The sequence below is a fragment of the Desmodus rotundus genome, chromosome 8 (genome assembly GCF_022682495.2).
Source record: "Desmodus rotundus isolate HL8 chromosome 8, HLdesRot8A.1, whole genome shotgun sequence".
NCBI classification, from domain to species: Eukaryota; Metazoa; Chordata; class Mammalia; order Chiroptera; family Phyllostomidae; genus Desmodus; species Desmodus rotundus.
This window is the reverse complement of record NC_071394.1, coordinates 47,645,723-47,670,103: the sequence shown is the minus strand read 5'-3', so window position 1 is coordinate 47,670,103 and position 24,381 is coordinate 47,645,723. Positions and strand designations below refer to the sequence as shown.

The 24,381-nt window shown below is 39.5% G+C and overlaps 1 pseudogene; it reads left to right on the top strand.

Moving 5' to 3' along the window:
* The first annotated feature begins 2,269 nt into the window (after positions 1–2,269).
* On the top strand, positions 2,270–2,818 carry LOC112320781 (N-alpha-acetyltransferase 50 pseudogene; annotated as a pseudogene).
* The last annotated feature ends 21,563 nt before the right edge of the window (positions 2,819–24,381 follow it).

Sequence of the window (24,381 nt, the reverse complement as noted above, 5' to 3'; positions counted from 1 at the left end):
AAATGGCCATACTACCCAAAGCGATTTATAGATTCAGTGCAATCCCTATTAGAGTACCCATGACATATTTCACAGCTTTAGAACAAACATTTCAGAAATTCATATGGAACCATAAATGACCCTGAATAGCTGCAGCAATTTCGAGAAAGAACATAGCAGGAGGGATCAAAATACCTGAAATCAAACTACATTACAAGGCCACCATAATCAAAATAGCCTGGTACTGGCACAAAAACAGGCACATAGACCAATGGAACAGAACAGAGAGCCCAGAAATAAACCCAAGCCTTAACGGTCAATTAATACTTGACAAAGGAGGCAGGAGCATAAAATGGAACAAAAATAGCCTCTTCAACAAATGGTGTTGGGAGATCTGGATAGCTATGTGGAAAAAAAATGAAACTCGATCACCAACTTATGCCACACACAAAAATAAGTTCAAGGTGGATAAAAGACTTAAATATAAGTTGCAACGCCATAAAAGTCCTAGAGGAAAACACTGGCAGGAAAATCTCAGACATTCCACGCAGCAACATCCTCACAGACACATCCCCTAAAGCAAGGGACATAAAGGAAAGAATAAACAAATGGGACCTCATCAAAATAAAAAGCTTCTGCAAGGCTAAAGAAAACAGCATTAAAATAAAATGAGAACCAACGTATAGGAAAACATATTTGCCAATGATACCTCAGACAAGGGCCTGATGTCCAAAATATATAAAGAACTCACAGGACTCCACTCCAGGAAGACAAACAATTTAAAAATTGGGCAAAGGACTTGAACAGACACTTTTCCAAGGAAAGCATACGGAGAGCCCAGAGACATATGAAAAGATGCTCAGCATCACTAGCCATCAAGGAGATGCAAATTAAAATCACCATGAGGTACCATCTAATACCAGTCAGAGTGGCCAACATAAACAAATCCACAAACAAATGTTGGAGAGGATGTGGAAAAAAGGGAACCCTAGTATATTGTTGGTGGGAATGAAGACTGGTGAGGCCACTATGGAAAACAGTATAGAATTTCCTCAGAAAACTAAAAATGGAACTGCCCTTTGACCCAGCAATTCTGCTACTGGGATTATATCCTAAGAGCCCTGAAACACCAATCCAAAAGAACCTATGCAGACCAATGTTCATAGCAGCACAATTTACAATAGCCAAGAACTGGAAGCAACCTAAGTGCCCATCAGCAAATGAGTAGATCAAAAAACCATGGTACGTTTACACAGTGGAATTCTACGCAACAGAGAGAAAGAAGGAGCTCATACCCTTTGCAACAGCATGGCTGGAACTGGAGAGCATTATGCTAAGTGAAATAAACCAGGTGGTGAGGGACAAATATCATAAGATCTCACCTTTAACTGGAACATAATCAACAAAAGAAAAAAGCAAACAAAATATAACCAGAGACTTTGAAGTTAAGAAAAATCTAACAATAGCCAGAGGGGAGTGGGGAGGGAACAGTGGGGAGAGGGGTTTTCAGGAACTACTATAAAGGACAGATGGACAAAATCAAGGGGGAAGGTGGAGGTGGGGGAGGGAGATGGGACTGGCTGGGGTGGGGTGGAGGGAAGGGGAGAAAATGCAGACAATTGTAACTGAATAAAAATAAATAAAGAAAATTTTAAAAAATTATTAATTAATTAATTAATTAAAAATGGTTATGGAAACTTACATGATTATTCCTATTTTATTATTAATACTTATGTTCTTTTTTAAATTCTTCTTCTTAAAGAAGTTCTTTAGACATTTTTTAAATACTAGTTTGTTGATGATGAACTCCTTTAGTTTTTTCTTCTTTGGGAAGCTCTTTATATTTCCTTCAATTTTACATCATAGCCTTGCTGTATAGAGAGAGTAGTCTTGGTTATTGTTTCTCATTTTTCATCACTTGGAATATTTTATGCTATTCCCATTTGGCTTAAAATTTTTCTGTTGAGAAATCAACTGACAGTCTTATGACAGCTTTCTTGTAAGTAACTCTCTGCCCTTCTCTTATTGCATTTAAGATTCTCCTTTTGGGAGGTTTCCATGTGCACATGAGAAAAAGCTGCAGCACAAGTATGGTGGTAGGAGACACTCCTGCATGCTCTGGAGACACAAGGCTGCTCTTCTGGCCTCCATCACCATCTCAGCTGCCTGCCCTAGGAGGGAAGCTGGTTTGTGTGGTTGAGTGGTCCAAGCTGAGGGCACTGAGAGCTCAGGTCAGCAATGACAATGATGTTGATATCTATGGTACCAAGGGCCTCAGCAGATGAGAAACATGAAAGACCAGACCAAGCTGGGTGAAGTGACACCACACAGTATTAAACAGCTAAAGAGATTAAACCAGGTCATCTTTCTAGTCAACTACAATGACAAGTTCTACAAGGATGTCTTGGAGGTTGGCAAGCTAGCAAAACTTTCCTGTTTCAATGATATTGTGGTAGATGTGTTTGGCTATAATGTGGGTCATTCACAGAATCAGAAGAGACTTTACACCATGACACTAGGATAGTTGACACCATACCAAAGGCTAGGAAGAGGAACTAAAATGTTAAATCATGTCTTAAACATCTGTGAAAAATATGACACGTTGACAACATCTATCTGAATATCCAGATCAGCAATAAGTTAGCATTTAACTCCAATGGGAAGTTTTGAGATTATTGAGAACAAGAAGAACTAGTATAAGAGGGTAGGGCCTGCAGATGCTCATGTGCTGCAGAAAAACCTCAAATTCCCTTATTCCCAGATTTCAAACATACAAGAGACAAAAAGTGAACAAACTTTTAAAATATTCTTTTTATATCTTTTACCTTTAGTATTTTAGTCATGATGCATCTTTGTGTGGACCTCTTTGGGTTCATATGTTTCTAAGACTTTTTGCACTTCTTGGACTTGCATATCTATTTCCTCTGCCTTGTGTGGGATGTTTTAAGTTATTATTTCTTCAAGTAGTTTCTCAGTAAGTTGCTCTCTTGTCTCCTTCTGGTATCCCTGTGATGCAAATGGTGTTATGCCTGATGTAGTCTCAAAGGTCTTTTAACAATCCTCATTTTAAATTCTTTGTTGTTTTTGTTTTTCCAATTGGGTATTGTCTACCACTTTGTCTTCAAATTCACTGATTCATTCTTCTGATTCATTTAATCTGCTGTTGATTCCTTCTAGTGTATTCTTTATTTCAGTTATTGTATTCTTCAATTCTGACTGGTTCTTGTTATAGTTTCTATGTTTGTTTTTATACTTACTATTTCCTTGTTGAAGTTCCCACTAAGTTCCTTGAGCATTCTTATAACCAGTATCCTAAACTCTGTCTCTGGTAGATTGCTTGCCTCCACTTTATTTAATTTTTTTTTTCTAGAATTTCTCCTGTACTTTAATTTGGGATTTGTTTCTTTGTCTCTTCATTTTGGATGCCTCTCTGTTTGTTTGTATGTATTAGGTAGATCTGATGGGGGAACTCAAGATTGGAAAATTTTTAGTTTTAAGTGATAGTTAATAAGCTTAGTAATGAATGCATGTAAAAAGCTATTGTTCCAGAAACTAAAGTTATAACCTACCCTGAATCCAGAAGACTACAAACAATTTAACCTTTGTGCCCCAAGAGAACTGCAAGCAATCAGGATGACTTCTGAATGATTGTGCTCCAGGGAGAAACATCCATGGCCTAGGGCTAAAGAACCACCAGTCAACAGATAAAAAGATATTAGGAAAGTTGCCAAACCCCAGATTTTATCTGATTAAACTTTTTCCTGAATTCCAAGTCTCTTACCTACACTTTTCTTCTTCTTACAAAAACGGTTTGTTTGAAATGAAATATAAGGTGGTATTTTAGGGCACATAATCTGCCATCTCCTCAGAGTACTGGCTATCTGAATAAAGCACCCATAAATATTTGATCCTTGTCTCTACTTATCAGTTTTGGTAGTGATGGATGGGCAGCATGAAGACCAACTTTTCAAGTTTCATATATTGGTGACTCTGTTAGGTCAGATTTTGGGACTGTCTGGTAAGGCTGGGTATTTGGTGGGGAGTCCCGTTGGCTGCATGGACTAGGAAGCTCTGGAGGGGTAGATGTGGAGACTTCCTAGCAGCTGCCAAGTGATTTCTCTTGGGGACTCTCATTCCCCAACTCTCAGCACTCCCCATCATCTTCACTTTTCAACTAAATCACTGCACTTTCTGGTTCAGGGTTACAGTCTCAGGTCATGACTTACATCAGTCATCAAGAATTAAGGTGCTTGACTGGCACTCACAGTCAAGATGGAGGCACAGGTAAACAGGTCTTGCTTCTTTTCACAACTGAATCAAAATTACAACTAAACTATAAACCAAAGATCACTCAGAACTGTCAGAAATAGAGTGAGTTGAATGGAAATATGACAGCTATGGAATTAAGGAAACCACATCTATCCAGAAGTGTAGGAGACAGAGAGTTACAGAGTTGTAGAACAAGCAGGTCCCACACCTACTTGTTGGGATTAAAAGTTCAGGAGGGTGTCTTGGAAGTGAGGAGTCCCAGCCCCTCAGCCCAGGGTAAAAGTGCCAGGAAGAGAAGCACCAATAACTCTTGGCTATAAAAACAAGTGGAATTGGAGTTGGTGAGAAAAACTGCGGGACTCCCTTGGTAGTTCCTCTTAAAGGGCCCATGCCAAACTTACTCATATGCACTCCCTCTGAGTTCCAGCACCACCAGGGTAGCAGCTCGAAAGACAGCAGTGGCATACAGGGAGGAACTGAAGTGTCTGGCATCAGGGCAAGAATGGGGGATAGCTCTCTCCCAGACAGAAAAATAAGCAGAGGCCATTGTACTTTTTCTGAGCCTTCTCTCCACAAAGCCACATAACCACAGGCAGGAGCCATTTCTGAGCCCCCATCAACCTTATACTGTTTGCCCTACCCTGGGGTTTACATGAGGCTCCACTTCACCCAATTTATGGGCCCATCCACAGCCCCATACCTCAACCTGAGCAGCTCTAGGCCCAGATTAGCAGAAGCCAGCTTTGGATCATAGTTTGGCTCCACCTGGGAACCTCCAAGGCCAGGACCAGTAGCAGCCATTCCAGATTACTTTTACCTACACTGGTTGGCTTCAGATAAAAACAGGTGACTGATGCTGACCTGAAATACCCAGGAAACCCCAGAGTGTATGCACCCTATGGACATCTGTAGGCCATGTCAGAGTACCACTATCCTGCCCAAGCACAGCTGATCTTCCATGGAAGGCACCAGTGGTCAGTGGTCACAGCCAGTCCTTGCAATTGACTGTATTGGGTAAATCCCTCCCATATATCTGCTAACAGCAAACAAAGCTCAACTATAAGAGGAGGATATATTCAGTCCATGTGGAGGCACATTGAGAGTACTTAGTTTGGGTGATAAGGAAGGCTGTTCCACTGGAGCCTACAGCCATGCTACCAAGACAGGGTATCATAGCACCTCTACTTAATACACACAAACTGATACAGGAAGACTGCCAAAATTGGACACAAAGAAGCATGGCTGAAAAAGAACAGATCAAAACACCAGAAAAAGAAATAAAAAATGGAGATGAGCAATATACCAGATGCAAAATTCAAAGCACTAGTTATAAGATCAAAGAACTCAGTAAGTACTTCAAGAGCATAAAAAAGAGCCAGGAAGAAAGGAAGGATATATTAATGGAAATGAACAATTTACAGTGAATCAACAATACAGTGGATGAACCTGAGAATGAAATCAATCACATGGAACATAAGAGAAAAATATACAACCAAGCAGAGCAACAAGAAGAAAAAGAATACAAAAAAATGAAGATAGTGTAAAAAACTTCTGGGGCAACTTCAGATGAACATTATAGGGTGACAGAAGGAGAAGAGAAAGTGCAAGAAAATGGAAATCTATCTGAAAAAATAATGAAAGACAACTTCCCTGAATTGGTGAAGGAAAGAGATAACCAAATCTAGGAAGAACAAAGAATCCCAAACAAGATATATGAAAACAGCTACCCACCAAGACATATCATAATGAAAATAGCAAATGTTGGAACTTCCAGCCAAATGGAGGTATAGGTAGATACACTTTGCTTCCTTGAACAATCAAAAGAAGTACAACAAGTTTAAAAACAAAAAATAACTAAAACTGCCAGAAAATCAAACTGTATGGTAGTCCAACAACCAAGGACTTAAAGAAACATTCATCCAGAGTGGTACAAGGGGTAGAGACAGACAGCTGGGGCAGAGACAACTCACAGCAAAGTGGCAGCTCATGGACCAGGTGAGGCAGTGGCTGGTGGCCCAGGCAGTCCCACATTTGTGGGCAGATAAACCACAAGGCACAACTAAGGAGCAAGACAGACCACACAACCCAGGGTTCCAGTGCATAGAAAGAAAGCCTCAAAACCTCTGGCTAACAAAAGCTGAGAGGTTATGGTGGCAGGGGTACTCCCAGCCTCACAGGAGAGTTAGCTGGAGAGACCTGCAGGGTACTAGAATGTACGCAAGCCTACCCACCTGGAAATCAGCACCAAAAGGGCCCAATTTGCTTGTGGGTAGTGTGGGAAGGGACTGAAGGCCAGCCCACAGCCAAGGAAATGTCATTGTTCCCTCTTGGACCCTTCTTCAACATACAGAGCCACAAAGCAGAGAAATGGGTTGCCCAACCCAGGTGAATACCTAAAGACTCCACCTCTTACTATGTAACAGGGGCACTGAGACCAAAAAAAAAAAAAAATCGCCCAAATGAAAGAACAGATCATAGCTCCAGGGGAAAAAAAAAAAACCTACTAAGCAATGAAAAGATAGCCAATCTATCAGATACAGAGTTCAAAACACTGGTAATCAGGATACTCAAATAAATGGTTGACTATGGTCACAAAATAGAGGAAAAAGTGAAGGCTATGAAAAGTGGAATAAAGGAAAATGTACAGGGAACCCACAATGAAGGGAAGAAAACTGGGGCTCAAATCAGTGATTTGGATCAGAAAAGAATGAAGAAACAACAATTCAAAAAATGAGGAGAGGCTTTGGAACCTCTGGGACAACTTTAAACATTCCGACATCTGATTCATAGGGGTGCCAGAAGGAGAAGAGGAAGAACAAGAAATTGAAAACTTATTTGAAAAAATAATGAAGGGGAACTTACTCAATCTGACAAACGAAACAGACTTTGAGGAAGTCCAGAAAACACAGAGAGTCCCAAAGAAGTTGGACCCAAGGAAGCACACACCATGGCACATCATAATTGCATTACCCAAGATTAAATAGAAGGAGAGAATAAAAACAGCAAGAGAAAAGGAGACAGTTACCTACAAAGGAGTGCCCATAAGACTATCAGCTGATTTCTCAAAAGAAATCTTGCAGGCAAGAAGGGACTAGAAAGAAGTATTCCAAGTCATGAAAGGCAAGTACCTACATCCAACATTACTTTATCCAGCAAAGCTATCATTTAGAATGGAAGACCAGATAAAGTGCTTCCCAGATAAGGCCAAGTTAAAGGAGCTCATCATCTCCAAGCCTTTGTTATGAAATGTTAAAGGGACTTATCTAAGAAAATATGAACAGTAAAATGACAACAAAATCACAACTATCAACAACTGAACCTACAAAAACAAAAACAGAAATGAACTAAGCAAACAACTAGACCAGGAAGAGAATCACAGAAATGGAAATCACGTGGAGTGTTATCAGCAGGGAAGAAGAGGGGGGAGACTGGGGAAAAAGGTACAGGGAATAAGAAGCATAAATGGTAGGTACAAAATAGACAGGGGGAGGTTAAGTATAGGAAATGAAGAAGCTAAGGAATTTATATGTACAACTCATGGACATGAACTAAGGCTGGGGAATTCCTGTGGAAGGGGGGATGCAGGACAGAGAGGAATAAAGGGGAGAGAAAATGGTACAACTGTAATAGCATAATCAATAAAATATATATTAAAAATAAAAGTTTCTAATATTAAAAATAAAAGTTTCTATTTTTAAAAAAGAATGAAAGATCATGTGTCTTCCCCTTGAATTTCATTTAATTTTAATGATGGTGTATAACCATCTAATTTATGGGAATTGATGTTGTACTACTTCCAAAGTTATGTCATAAAATGTAGTGAATCTTTCATTTTGTTTATTAGGACACTTAGTTCTGGAGCCCTAAACCACCTTTTAAAAAGTCTGACTACTTTGCGGTCGCCATTCTGTATGGAAGCCAAGGCTGAAGTTGCAGCTGACTGCCAGCATCAATCACCAGATAATTGAATAAAGATGCCTCCGGATGCCTCTAGCTTCTGGCCATTGAGTCATGCCCAGATGAACCCACATAATTCATGGAACAAAGACAACCCATTCTCACTGTCAGAATTCTGACCTGAATAATTAATTAACATAATACAAAAGATTGTTGTAAGCTCCAAAGTTGAGGGCTTCTTTTTGTCGGGATCACTTAACCAAACTGACTTAAGAAAAAACAGAAACTCTTAATAGTCTTATTATTACTAACAATGAATTTTTTTTAGATTGTGCTTTTAGTGTTGTATGTAAAATGTCATTGCCAAACTCAAGGTCACCCACATTTTCTATTGTGCTATCTACTAGAAGTTGTAGTTTTTGCATCTTAAAGTCTATGATCATTCTGAGTTAATTTTTGGTGAAAAGTGTAAGGTTCATATCTAGATTAAATTTAAATGATGGCAGGTTAAAAATGAATCCCTAGTTCCATCTTAGCTCAAGTGGATTTTATAACAGAGCAAAGACCTTTTTTTCTGGGAACTTAACAATCTTAATGATGCATGGCAGCTACATGGGTAGAATTTGAATATGGAATTCTCTTTTTTCTTCAATCAACCCATGCAAATATCTTCCCATGATTTTAGAATAATGACATTTCTCTAATAGTTTTACTAGTAGATATTCAATCCAACTGAAATATCTATGGCAGAATTGCACATTCTACTAGCTTCTTCTAGGTACATTTTCCTGTGCTTTCCTAAGCTGGAGGGTCTCGATCTTGGACTTTAGCTGTCCTCTGCTTTATCCCTCTTTATGAATGAGTTTCTTCAGGACTTCCAATTATGTCAAGTTGTTTTTTAATCAAGGGGAATAAGAATAATATTTTTCACCTTATTCTATAAACCCACCAGAATAGAATGGCTAGTCTGGTTCAGAGATAGGAAACTTCTGAAATAATATATTTGTGTTAAAACATCATAAACACATATTTTATCTAAATTACTGAGAAAAGAATATGTACCTAAAGGTTTTCTAATGCAACTTTTTTTTTTTTACCTTTTGCAGTTATGTTCTTAAATAGACCATATTGAAAGCCCAAATGATACCATGTGAGATATGCAAAATAATGTGTCCCAAAGATATCCACATCCTAATTTCTGGAGCCTGTGAGTATGTTATGTTACATGGCAATGGGCAATTAAGGTAACAAATGGAATTAAAGTTGCTGGTCAACTGATAGGGAGATTAACATAAATTATCTAAGTGGTAATGTAACAAGAAGGGTCTTTAAATGTGGAAGATCGAGGCAGAGAAGATGCAACAGTGATGCACTGTGAGAAGTATTCCACCTGCTGCTGCTGGCTTAGAAGATGGAGGAAGAGGACCATGACCCAAGGAATTCAGACAGCCTCCCTAAGCTGGAGAAAACAAGGTCTCTTCCCCAGAGCTTCTAGAAAAGAATGCGGTGCTGTGGACATGTTGATTTTAGCCCATTAAGACCCCTGTGGGACTTCTGATATATAGAAATATAACAATTTGTGTTGTTTTAAACCACTGAGTTTGTGGTAATTTGTCACAACAGCAATGGGAAACTAATATGCCATGAAAATTGTATCTGTAAAGTACAACAGATTTTTGAGAAATATTTTTAATTATTTTTTCAAATTCTATGTCAGTTTTCTAGATTATTAATAAAACTACTTTCAATAGTATAAATTGCAAGAACATGGTTGATGTTGTTCTTAAATTATACCCTTACACTCCTCCTAGTTCTATCCTGCTTTGGTTTCCATGTTATTGTGAGTTGTAATTTCAGGTTAAGTAGGAAGACCACAAAATGGAAAGCTGTTATAGGAGATTCTCTCAAATTTCTTGAACCTGGGGAGGCAGAACGATGTGACTGCTTTTTTGGTTTGACCCAGTTAATTCCCTGTTCATTGGCAGCCTTTGAAGTTTTTATTATAAACATACAGTATAATAACTACTTTCTTTTTAAAAAAATGTTAATATTTTTGGGTCAGAGCAAAACATATATTGAATTGTCTTTTTCTTCATTTTTTAAAAAATATATATTTTATTGATTATGCTATTAAATTTGTCCCATTTCCCCCCATTTATTCCCCTCCATCCTGCACTCTCCCTGCCACCTGCATTCCTCCCCCACCCATAGTTCATGTCCATGGGCCATACATATAAGTTCTTTGGCTTCCACATTTCTTATACTCTTCTTAACCTCCTACTGTCTATTTTCTGCCTGTCATTTATTCTACTTATTCCCTGTATCTTTTCCCCCATTCTCCCCACATGCCTGCTGATAACCTCCATGTGATCTCCATTTCTGTGATTCTGTTCCTGGTCTAGTTTTTTGCTTTGTTTTTTTAGGTTTGGTTGTTGATAGTTGTGAGTTTTTTGTCACTTTACTGTTCATAGTTTTAATATTCTTTTCTTAAAAAATCCCTTTAACACTTCATATAATAAGGGCTTGGTGATAATAAACTCCTTTAACTTGGCCTTATCTGGGAAGCACTTCATCTGGTGTTCCATTCTAAGTGATAGCTCTGCTGGATAGAGTGATCTTGGATGTAGGTCCTTTTCGTGACTTGGAATACTTCTTTCCAGTACCTTCTTGCCTGTAATATTTCTTTTGAGAAATCAGCTGATGGTCTTATGGGAACCCCTTCGTAGATAACTGTCTCCTTTTCTCTTGCTGCTTTTAAGATTTCTTGTCTTTCATCTTGGGTAATGTAATTATGATGTGCCCTGGTGTGTGCTTCCTTGGGTCCAACTTCCTTGGGATGCTCTGAGCTTCCTGGACTTCCTGGAAGTCTATTTCTTTTGCCAGATTTGGGAAGTTCCCCTTCATTATTTGTTCAAATAAGTTTTCAATTTCTTGCTCTTCCTCTTCTCTTTCTGGCACTCCTATGAATCAGATGTTCAAACATTTAAAGTTGCCCCAGAGGTTCCAAAGCCTCTCCTCATTTTTTTGAATTATTCTTTCTTCATTCTTTTCTGGTTGAATATTTATTTCTTCCTTCTGCTCCAAAACGTTGATTTGAGTCCCAGTTTCCTTTCCATCACTGTTGGTTCCCTGTACATTTTCTCTTATTTCACTTTTCATAACCTTCACTTTTTCCTCTACTGTGCAACCATAGTCAACCATTTCTGTGAGTATCCTGATTACTAATGTTTTGAACTCTGTATCTGATGGGTTGGCTATCTCTTCATCACTTAGTTGTATTTTTTTTTTTTGATTTTTGATCTGTTCCTTCATTTGGGCCTTTTTTTTTTTTTTTTTGGTCTCATCATGCCTGTTACATAGAAGAGGAAGAGTCTTAGGTATTCACCATGTTGGGCAATTCATATGGCTGGGTTGTGGTGCTGTATGTGGGAGAGGGTTTGGAGAGGGAACAATGCAACTTTCTCAGCTCTTGGACAATTTTCAGTCACTTCCTGCACTACCCAGAAGCAAATTGGACCCTTCCGGTGCTGATTCCTGGGTGGGTTTGGTTTATGTATGTTCTGAGACCCTGTGGGACTCTCCAACAAACTCTCTTGTGAGGCTGGGAGTTTCTCCTGCTGCCACAAACCTCATAGATTTTTTCAGTAAGAGATTTTGAGGCTCTATTTCCCTCCACTGGAACACTGGGTTGCATGGTATGTCTTGTTTCCCAGTTGTTCCTCCAAGTTTCTCATATGCAGATGTGGGACTCCCTGCTCCACCAGTTGCTGCCTTGCCTGGTCCTCTGGTAGTTGCCTTGCCAGGCATCCTCTCAGCTCCCACTGCCCATCTCCACTCCTCCTACTGGTCTGGATGAATGTTTCTTTTACTCCTTGGTTGTCAGACTTCCATACAGTTTGGTTTTCTGGCAGTTCTGGTTGTTTTTTGTTTTTAAATTTGTTGTACTTCTTTTGATTGTGCAAGGAAGCAAAATGTATCTACCTATGCCTCCATCTTGGCCAGAAGTCATACTGAATTATTTTATGTATTAAAACTGCTCTTATAATAAAAAGTTTTTTCAAGCCCACTTTTTAGAAAATAATTTTCTTCATCTTGTTCTTTGCGGTGAGTTTTTTTCAGTTTTGGTTAGGCTAAGTACTCAATCTTTTTTTTAAAGATTTTATTCATTTTGAGAAAAAGAGGAAGAGAAGAAGAAAGACAGGGAGAGAAATATCAGTGTATGTTTGCCTCTCACACAACCCATACTGTGGACCTGGCCTACAACCCAGGCATGTGTCCTTTCTTGGAATTGAACTAGTGACCCTTTTGTTCACAGCCCATGCTTGATCCACTGAGCTATATCAGCCAGGGCTAAGTACTCAATCTTAAGTATATCAAATATAATAAGGCAAGGCTAAAAAGAGCTCATTAGGCACATCACCAAAAACAATTAGCAAATTTACTATGTTTTTCTCCCTATTTTTTTTAATTTATAGCATTAACTGTGCTTTTAACTAAAGTTTTCTCATCTTGGTTATATCCTTGATAAATGTGTGTATATTTCTAAAGTCTCAAATGTCAGAGCAAAAAGACAAACTATCAACTCTTGTACAAGTCTTTACTTAAAACAAAAACAAAGTCTTGAGCATAAAAGTCAAAAATTAATTCATTCATTTAGTCGAAATAAGAGATGTCAAGGCCTTCCTAAAAAACATAATAATTTTGCCATGACCAAGAGTTAAATAATGGGTACATAATATTTCACACACTTCAAATTTCAACTGTAGTGTGGGATGTGTCATCTCAATTGTAACAAGCATTGTTATTGTGGGGAAGTCAGTCTTGCAGAAAATCACCAGATGAACTGTCCTGCAGTGTCAAGTTCCAAGGTGGGAAGAGAGTTGCCCATTGCTGTATCCTCAGAACCTTTGCTGGGGGGGTGCTTGGGAGGTGACCAAGAACATTTGCTGAAAGAGGAGTGAATGATTACTGAGCCTGTGCTAGAAGCCCACCAGCTGTGAAGGCTGAGTGTGAGGGCAAAAGATAATGGAGGAGGAAATGGAACAGCAGGAGGAGACTGTGGAAGGGATGGTTGGCTCACAGACATTGGTGAAGAAGTTGTGGTGCGGGACGAGGCCAGTGTTTGAAAATTCTGACAAATCCTCAAACCTAAAGATTTTGGCAGGAACGATTATGTTAGAATTTGAAGGTGTTCATTTTGAGACAGAAAAAAGAATTCAAGCATAAATCTTCAATAAGCATTTACAAATGTGGACTAGAGGTTCTAACTATATGTGATATCAATATGGAAATCTTATGAGTGAGAATTAAAGCCAGGACAAAATAATTATTCAGAAAGAGAACATAGGGTGGGGACAAGACGTGACTGATCCCCCTTGCTTAGCTGAGTGAATCAACCCTATAATAAAGCATTAAGAAGAGGAATGAGGACAAGAACAAGTCAAGAGAGGAAAAGCAAGACTCAAGCCAAGGGAGGGGTGCATTTCTGGGAGAACAGCACATTTTTTGTAGTATTCTCAGGAATATGTCTTGGTTTGGGGGCTTTGGAGGTCCTGACCAGAAATTCAAACCTAAATATATCCCCTTCCTTGAAGATTCTGAGATAGCTCAAGTCTTGCATTTGCAAAAAAAAGCCACAGATGTCATAAAATATGATTGATAAGGTGGAAATGGCCTTGTCTCTTATCCAAATATTTCCTCTTCAGATGAAGTTTTGGTTTTATGTGAAATCTATATTCACAGAAGGTAGTCCCACATAGTAATAGAAAATTGTTTTGTGTTGAAGAAGGGGAACAGCAAGATTATTGGACCCATCAAAGATGTTCCTGAATATACATGCCTAGTTTTCAAAAATGTGAAGAGAAAGATACAACTATGTCTGTAAGAAAAATCTAGAATACAACAGGATTTCTGTAGTTTAAAACAAAAAATATATAGGAGAGATTATATGCATATATACTTTTATATAACAGATGTACATACTAACACATATATAATACATTGTGCTGAATATAGACTGTCATAAGAGACAGAAAGGTTTCAATGTGACTCAAGAGTACCAGAGAATTTCTAAATTATATTTTATTGATTATGCTATTACAGTCATACCAAATTTTTCCTTTGTTCTCCTCCACCCAGTCCCCTCCCCACTCCCTCAGGCAATCCCCACCCTGTTGTCCATGTCCATAAGTTATGCATATATGTCCTTTGGCTACTCTGTACTATACTGTACAGTTTCCTATACTGTAGTTTACATACTCATGACTATTCTGTAACTACCAGTTTGTACTTATCAATCACTTCCTTTTCTGCCAGCCCCATCCCCAATCTCTCCCATCTGGCAACAAGGAAAATGTTTTCTGATCTATGATTCTGTCTCTGTTCTGCTTGATTGTTTATTTAGTTTTTTTAGATTTAACTGTTGATAGATATGTATTTGTTACCATTTTATTGTTCATATTTTTTATTTTCTTCTTCTTCTTAAAGAAGATCCTTTAACATTTCATATGATACTGGTTTAGTGGTGATGAACTCCTTTAGTGTTTTCTTGTTTGGAAAGCTCCTTTTCTCTCCTTTGATTCTAAATGATAGATTTGCTGGATAGAGTAATCTTGCTTATAGGTCCTTGCTTTTATCACTTTGAATATTTCTTGCCATTACCTTCTAGCCTACAAAGTTTCTTTTGAGAAATCTGTTGATAGCCTTATGGGTGCTTCTTTGTATATAACTAACTGCTTTTTTCTTGCTGCTATCAAAATTCCATCTTTGTCTTTAATCTTCAGAATTTTAATTATGATGTGTCTTCAGGTGGGTCTCTGGGTTCATCTTGTTTGGAACTCAGCATCTCCTGTACTTGTATGTCTAGTTCCTTCACCAAGTTAGAGACGTTTTCTTTCATTATTTTTTCAAGTAGGCTTCCAATTTCTTGCTCTTCTCTTCTTCCAGCACTCCCATAATGCAAAAGTTGGTATGCATGAAGTTGTCCCAGAGACTCTTTACACCATCCTTGTTTTTTAGATTCATTTTTCTTCTTCTTCTTCTGATTGGTTGTTTTTTGCTTCTTTATATTTCAATTGCTGACTTGATTATCAGCCTCATCCACTCTACTGTTGATTCCCTGTAAATTGTTCTTCATACCAGTTAATATATCCTTCATCTCTAACTGGTTCTTTTTTTATGGTTTCCATGTCCTTTTTTCTGCTATTGAATTTCTCTCTGAGTTCATCTGCCCTTCCCTAACTTCACTGAGCATCCTTGTAACCCTTGTTTTGAACTCTCCATCTAGTAGCTTGCTTGTCTCCATTTTGTTTACTTCTTTTTCTAAAGTTTTGTTCTGTTCTTTCATTTGGGACATGTTTCTTTGTCTCCTTATTTTGGCTGCCTCCCTGTGTTTATTTCTGTGTATTAGGTAGAGCTACTACATCTCCCAGGCTTGGGCAGAGTAGCCTAAGGTAATAGATGTCCTGTAAGGCCCAGTGTCATAGCCTTGTCTATTACCCAAGTGGGGCATTCAGGGTGTTCCCACTATGTGGGCTATGTACACCTTTTTATTGTATTTGAATCTTGATTGGTCTTGGCATGTCCAAGGTCAGGGACTGCCTGTCTGTCCATGGTCATATAGCATAAATGACAAAGCAATCTGCAGATAACTGCTGCTTGTGCTAGACTTGGAGGTGCCCAGGTAAGGTCAAGTTACGAACCAAGGGTGGCTGCTGTTATTGGCCGGCCTGGGACAACTTAACAAGAGGTATGGGTCTCACTGAAGCCAGATGCCGCTTGTTTGAAAGTATTTAGGAAAATCTCAAGTATGGGCCAAGACAAGCCATTTGTATCAAAAAGCCACTGGAAACGGCTTGGGTTGGCCTGCTGATTGGGTGGGGCCTCAGGGAATCACGCTGGGGCAAACAGTGTGAGCCAGGTTGGTAGAGTCTCCAATATGGAGCCTGCCTATGGCTCTGTGGCTCTGTGTGGGGAGGACTTGAAAAAGGAATGCTGGCCTCTACAAGCACTCCTGTCTGCGAGAAAGCTGCTGCAGCTTTCACCCTGTTGCCAGACAATTCACTGCCTCCCTGTATGTCCCTGGTGCCTTTCAAGCTGCTGCCCCTATGCTGGAGCTCAGAGCAAGTGAGTCCAGTATGTACGTACATGAGCCCTTTAAGAGGAACTTCCAGGAATTCCATCAGTTTGTCTTCCAAAGTCTCGATCCCCACTGGTTTTTACAGCCAAATGTTATGGTGATTTCTCTTTCTGGCACTGGAACCCTGGGATGGGGGGACCTGTTGTGGGACTGGGACCCCTCACTCCTGAGATGTCCCTGCTGATTTTTATCCATGACATGTGTGTGTGGGACCAGCCTGTTCCATGTCTTTGCCCCTCCTACTAGCCATGATGTAGTTTGTTCCTTAATTGCTGGTTGCAGGACTTCCATTCAGCTTTATTTCTGACAGTTTTGAATGATGGTTGTTCTATAGTTTAGTTGTAATTGTGGTTGTGCGAGGAGGTGAGCTGTATTACCTACACTGCCATCTTAACTGGGAGTCCCTGCTTCCACACATTTCTCCTAGGGTGGTGCTAAAGAGCATGCCACCAGGGATGGTGCTGTAGGCCCTTGGGGGCAACTATACACCATCGCTGTGGACCACCAGGTGAGTGGTGGGGATGGCCCAGCCTAGGGTCTGGCTGCAGCTGCTGCCCCAGACATAATCTCCCATGTACAGTCCAGAGTATTTTTTAAATGACTTCTTCTACACACTTTCAAAAGAATATTATTTTCTTATGTATTTGTTTTATAATTCTAAACTTCAGATATTTTTTCTTGTTGACTGTTTATCTAAGACTCCCACTATAATACACTTCAGTTTCATGCATTTGGGTTCATCTTTGTTACATGACAAGTATTTACACATTTTGTTAACAGCCTCTGTAAATGTGATCCATCAAAGGGATAAAGGAGCAACTCAAACATTTTATTATGTGTGCGCACACACACACTGTTGACTTTGAAAATTAGGCTCAATTTATGAAAGGACTTGAATAATCTCAGTGAATTCTGTCAGGATAAAATACTTGTCTTCAGACACTTTTTCCTCTTTTTTCAAGAGGAGAAAAAGGAGGTGAAAAAGCCAGACTTGTGTATGTAAAAATGTACAACAATGCTTATTGATACAATTGAATTATGAAGACGTTCCTCTTTGCAGACACCCTCTTAGAACACCAAGACTGGAAACCTCTAAAACCCAGAGCTCAATAAGAGAAAGTGCTTCCTACTGGCCAGATTGGTTTGACCTTTACCTTTAATGCCTTAGCTAAAAGACCAGTCTGGCATTATATCAAAGAGCCCAGGATTTGAACAAGGCAGACACAGAGCTGTGGCTTCACCTGTCATTTGCTGTGCAACTTTGGGCTGGCCAAATCATCCCTGTCTGTGTATATATATGGCAGTTAACACACTACCTGAAACATAGTCAGTGCTTAAGGAATGCCAGCCAGCCATGTTTATGGTAGTAGAAACAGAATAACAGGATAACACCAACAGAATAACACAAAACATATTCTTAGTAATAGTTAAATGCTCTGCATGTGAGGGAGTGATAGGTGGGCCTCAGTAACTGCACCTGCCCTTCGTGAGTTTCTACCCTTCTAGGGAGCCCAGCTCCAGTAGCATCAAAGGTCACTATCATTAATACTGGAATAACTGCAGCCCAGGTACAAATACTGAGGCTTCAGCTTTCAAGCTGTCTTGGTAGAGCCCTTTGTTATTACACCAGCTCTGGGTAAACAGCAAGCTTGTGTCCCACCCTGCAGTATCTTGGGTCTTGACCTTTCCTGTTTTTTTTTTTTTTTTTAATTGTTGTTCAAGTACATTTGTCCCTATTTTCCCCCGCCCTCATACCTACACCCTCCCATGCTCGTACACCCTTACACCCTCTGGCTTTGTCAATGTGTCCTTTATACATGTTCTTTGATGGCCCTTCCCCTATTTTCCCCCATTATCCCTCTCCAGTCTCCTGTCTGATTACTGTCAGTTGTTTTTTCCTGTTTTACTTAGACTTTGCCTTTCCTGCAGGACATGAATAGCACTATGATATTCTCAGTGAGGACTGCTTGGTCTTAGAGGTATCCCTGTCATAGCAGGACATGGACACAAAAAACCCTATGGCTCTACAGAGTCCCAAATTTTTTGCATTTGATGAATGTTGGCAAGATGAACATTGAACCAGACATATTGAAAGAGAGTTTCATTAAGTCATGGAAGAGGAAGACAACAGTAGCATTAAAACTCAAAGAATGACTTTCCTTGTCCTCTGCATATGACGCCTTTAAGAAATAAATACAATAGCTATACCTAAAAGATGAACGATATAACAAAATTAAAACACTAAAAAAATTAACTCTGGTTGGTGTTGCTCAGTTGGTTGGAGTATCATCTCATTACCAAAAGGTTCCGTGTTTGATTCCTGGACAGGGCACATACCTGCGTTGCAGATTTGATCCCTGTCAGGGTACATACAATCCTCAGTCTAGGAACATATGGGAAGTAGCCAATCAATGTTTCTCTCTCTCTCTCTTCCTCTCTCCCTGTGTCTCTCTCTCTAAAAGCAATTAAAAAATTCCTTGGGTGAGGATTAAAAAATAAAAAATTTATAACTGCATATAATTATACGTGATATACGTGCTGGACACTATCCTGAGAGACTTACATTTTATTTTTCACAACAGTTCTATGAGTCAGGTACTATTATTACCTTTACAGATGAGAAAACCAAGACTCAGAGAGATGGGTAACTTGCCCAAGGTCACACAGCTAGGAAGTGAGAGTTAAAATTCAAATCCAGAAATGTTTTGACACTGAAACCCATTGTCTTAATTAATCTGACAGAATGCAGTATGACGTTTTCTTCCCTGTAATTTTCATGTACGTAACTAGGACTCTAGAGTAAATAGGTCTCAGCAGTAAAAAATTACACCAAGAAAGCATATAAAAGGAAAGATGGCACATGTAAACTGTCTCCTCAAACCTACCCCTGAGTCTCATAGCTCACTCATAAATGCAGACTCATTTGTCACTCAACAAAATAAAAATGTGACTGTTTACTCCTTTGTTCTGATCACAACTCTGTGCTGAAGATTTTCCAGTACAGATTGAAAAAAATGCCAATCCAGAACAAGAAGAGAGGAGAGCCTGCCCCTGTGGTCTGCCTGTACATCAGAGGTGTATATTGAGAGTCCCAGGAACCTAACACAGATCTGAAGACAATGGGAGCTCATGCCAGCCATCCTGCATGAAACCAGGGAGATCTGGCCTGTGACCTAACCTACAGTGATTCTGAAATTAAATCAATGCATGCAGACCCACAGGCCAAAGGTTAATGATGACTTTCACTTCACTGTAAGAAAACAAAAGTTTTGAGTTATTTCCAAACAAATATATACCTAGTTTGCTAATTCTCTAATCAACAGGAATTAAATCCAAATATGTTCAAAACATGTTAAAACTTTGAAAAAACTTGTCAAACTATGTTTTCACGTAGATAGCAGAAAAGCATGAGCTTTGTTGTTAGATCTAGTTTGAGTCCCACAAAAGCTGCTTTCCAATTTTTGACACACTTGGTCAGGTTACTTAACCTTGCTCATCCTGTCTGTCAGTCCCCATGTACCAACAAGATTAACAATGATTATCAGTAAAAATGAAATAGAGGAAGTTGACACATTATGAAAGTGTCTAGAACACAGTACTTGGAACATATATGCCCACTTTTCTCAACTAAACCAAATCTGAAATCAAATTGAACACTAATTTGACTGAAGTCCATGCATTCAACATCAACCCAAAAGCGGCTCATCAGCAAGGAGTCCTGAAACCTAAAAGCTGGACTCACTGCTCTAACCTGATGCTGCTCAATCCCACCCCTACATACTTATTCACAGTGTGGTAAGTTTTTGTGGTGTCATGTGCTTGACTAAGTCTACCTATAACTACATTACAATTTAAGAAACTGGTATTTAATAAGCACCGATATTAGCCAAACTGCTACTAAGACTGAATCACTAGAAACCTGTGCTTTCCACACTTTGGAGTTTAGATGGAAATAGTCAATCATAAAGATACTCAATACACAGGGCTTTAGCCCAGAAGAAATTTTTTTTCCCCTGAAAATTGAGAGCAAACTATTTGGCTGTTTTAAAAGCTAAAAATAAATATAGCATACTGAATCTAAGCACTGTTTATAGTAATACAACTCCAAGACCATTTCATTTTGGAAATGTTACATTTAGCAAGTAATTAGGCCACAAAAGTATCTAATTAATTTTTCTATATTAAATAACAAAATATAAGACAGATAAAGTATTTTCATGAAAAAGTTAACAGCCATACAGTAAATTCTCATGCATTTTCATAAGGATATTAGTAACCTAAGTGGGCCTAAGGGATAATCTTTTCAGCCACAGAAATTACCCAACCAACCACACTATTTTAGCAACATTTCAGAAATCAACATGTTGCACTTACTCAAATGACTGTTCAAAGCAGGATAAAAATTAGGTTGACGTCCTCACAGGACATTCTATTCAGTGCTACTCAGAATGAATTGAACAAATGGTTTCTGTCTTCTATAAGTTTACCAATGAAGAAGAGATTTAGAACATGGATTAACAAATATAAATTAAATAGTTAAGCAATGAAGTAATTTAAGTGTGTGTTGACAATGCACCATTTAAATTGTAATATAACCTTTGTTTAACCTCAAAATTACCCAAGATTCAGCCTTCACTGGCTTTTGCCACCCAAGTGCACTAAATCATCCAGTGGGCTGTTGGCCACCCATTCCCCCACTCTCCACTACTTCCTCTATTGTGGAACCCAGAGCTGCCACTCTAGTAACTCCTGACTGTGCCCACATTCTCAGTCACCTGGCCCTCACACTCTCATGACACGCCTTCTCAACAGCACTCCACCTTCCTCCCAGCTATGCACAATGGACTCTTGATTAGTCACCTATACCAGCCATGCAGAAAGAGACCCACACCACACTCCCCACAGTCTTCCACATGCCCTTCCAAATGGAGCAACAGCCCGCCCATACTTCCTATCTCACATGAGCATCTCTCCATGATGATGAGTCTTGCTCTGAGTATGTTGCCCCAGTGACCTGAGCATCTTTTTTTTTGTTTTTAACAGATTTTATTTTATTTTTTTAAAAGATTTTATTTATTTATTAGAGGGGAAGGGAGGGAGAAGGAGAGGGAAACATCAATGTGTGGTGCCTCTCAAGCACCCCATACTAGAGACCTGGCCTAAAACCTAGCCATGTGCCCTGACTGGGAATCAAACCAGAGGCCCTTTGGTTCGCAGGCTGGTACATATCCACTGAGCCACACTAGCCAGGGCAATGGGCATCTTCTTATGGAGCAGCCTTGTGCTTGTGGTGCATCTAACACTGTACTGTATTTAGTGATCCAACAAATGTTTCCAAAGCATTGTGTTAAGGCCACAAAAGGCCAACATAACCAAGTCTGAGGTGACAGAGGCTTAGGCACCAGTAGACATATTTCTGGTAATAAATCCAGGTACCTGAGCCTTGAGGCCTTAGTGCTCAATAAGCTAATGCCACAGACATACACACACTGTATCACATGCAAGGTTACATAGGCACACCACACACACAATGACACACAACACATCACACATATCACACATGCACACACATGCACATATACCCCAAGACCTCTCTCATCTCTTATCCTATCCACCCAACAAACCTCTACACCAAATTCCTAAATAAACCTCAAAGTTCTTGAGGGTGGGATCCTTCATACATAATTGTTGAAGTTGCTTCCTAGATTTGAAGAGTAGAGGAGACAGCCACAAAATAGGCAGTGTCTTTTTAGTAATGTCTTAGTAAAAGTAAAGAATCAAATTCAATTTCTCTTAATGAGAAAATAAATGCATGGAGATTGGGGAAACTGAACATGTTTTCTGACTCATATGCTTCCCGAACACATGTTTTGAATATAAGTAACACAAATGGAAATTAAAGATGTAGATTGGGATATGATATCGCAAATTGAATGACTGTCAATATCAGATGACTTTCATAGTTTATATAAACTACAGTTAATAAAACACTTTCACACATATTGCTTTTATTTACTTTCACAACAGTTCTGTATTGAACACAGAGCAAGCATTATAATTTCCATTTATCAGATTCACAAGTGAAAGCTCAGAGTGGAATTGGGAGAGGACCCCAGGCATAGCCAACTCACAATTCCCACTATGTATCTTTAAATCCTTGCTGTTCCTTAAAATAAAAATGTAGTTTATGTGAAAGTTACAAGATTTTTAAAATATATAAATCCAAAATAATTCCAGTGGCTGATGTCCATATTTATCCAATTCATGATGAAAGTGGAATTCTCCCCCATTTCAAAGAGTTATTGCCTAAATGAAAATCTGTATGCTTAATTACACAACTGTGAAGAGCATGATATGGAACAAATGAAAGGAGTTCCAGCCAAGATGGAAGCGTAGGTAGACACACCGTGCCTCCTTGCACAACCAAAAGGACAACAACAACTTAAAAACAAAAAACAACCAGAACTGACAGAAAATCAAACTGCATGGAAGTCCAACAACCAAAGAGATAAAGAAGAAACATTCACCCAGATCAGTAGGAGGGGCAGCCAGGGAGGAGAGGACTTGCGGCAAAGTGGGGGCTGGTGGACCCAGCGAAGTGGCAGATTGTGGAGCAAGGCAGGCACTGCAGCCTCACATTTGCACATAGATAAACCAAGAGGAACTGGGGGTGGGGGGGAGAGAAACAGACCACGCAACCCAGGGCTCCAGCTCAGGGAAATAAAGCCTCAAACCTCTGATTGAAAACGCCGTGGGGGTTGGGGCGGCAGCAGGAGAGACTCCCAGCCTCACAGGAGAGGTCGTTGGAGAGACCCACAGGGGCCTACAACATGCACAAGCCCACTTACTTGGGAACCAGCACCAGAAGGACCCAGTTTGATTGGGGGTAGCAGAGGGAGTGACTAAAATCCGGAAGAGAGTGGAGCAGGCACCATTGCTCCCTCTCGGTCCCTCCCCCACGTACAGCTTCACAGTGCAGCAACCAGCGTTACCCCGCCCTGGTGAACACCTAAGGCTCTGCCCCTTTACATAACAGTCATGCCAAGACAAAAAAAATGGCCCAAATGAAAGAACAGATCAAAGCTCCAGAAAAAAACACAACTCAGCAACAAAGAGATAGCTAACCTATCAGATGCACAGTTCAAAACACTGGTAATCAGGAAGCTCACAGAATTGGTTAAATTTGGTCACAAATTAGATGAAAAATGAAGGCTATTCTAAGTGAAACAAATGCAAATGTACAGGGAACCAATAGCGATGGGAAGGAAACTGGGACTCTGATCAATGGTGTGGACCAGAAGGAAGAAAGAAACATCCAACCAGAAAAGAATGAAGAAACAAGAATTCAGAAAAATGAGGAGAGGCTTAGGTACCTCCAGGACATCTTTCAACGTTCCAACATCCAAATTATAGGGGTGCCAGAAGGAGAAGTGGAAGAACAAAAGATTGAAAACTTATTTGAACAAATAATGAAGGAGAACTTCCCTAATCTGGCAAAGGAAATAGACTTCCAGGAAGTCCAGGAAGCTCAGAGAGTCCCAAAGAAGTTGGGTCCAGGGAGGAACACATGAAGGCATATCATAATTACATTACCTAAGATTAAAAAGAAGGAGGGAATCTTAGAAGCAGCAAGAGGAAAGGACACAGTTACCTACAAAAGAGTTCCCATAAGACTCAGCTGATTTCTCAAAAGAGACCTTACAGGCAAGAAGGGGCTGGAAAGAAGTATTCCAAGTCATGAAAGGCAAGGACCTACATGCAAGATTACTCTGTCCAACAAAGCTATCATCTAGAATGGAAAGGCAGATAAAGTGCTTCCCAGACAAAGTCAAGTTAAAGGAGTTCATCATCACCAAGCCCTTATTATATGAAATGTTAAAGGGATTTATCTAAGAAAAAGAAGATCAAAAATATGTACAGTAAAAATGACAGCAAACTCCCAGTTATTAACAACCACACTGAAAACAAAAACAAAAGCAAACTAAGCAAACAACTAGAACAGGAACAGAACCACAGAAATGGAGATCACAAGGAGGGTTATCAACAGGGGAGTGGGAGGGGGAGAGAGGGGGGAAAGGTGCAGAGAATGAGTAGCATAA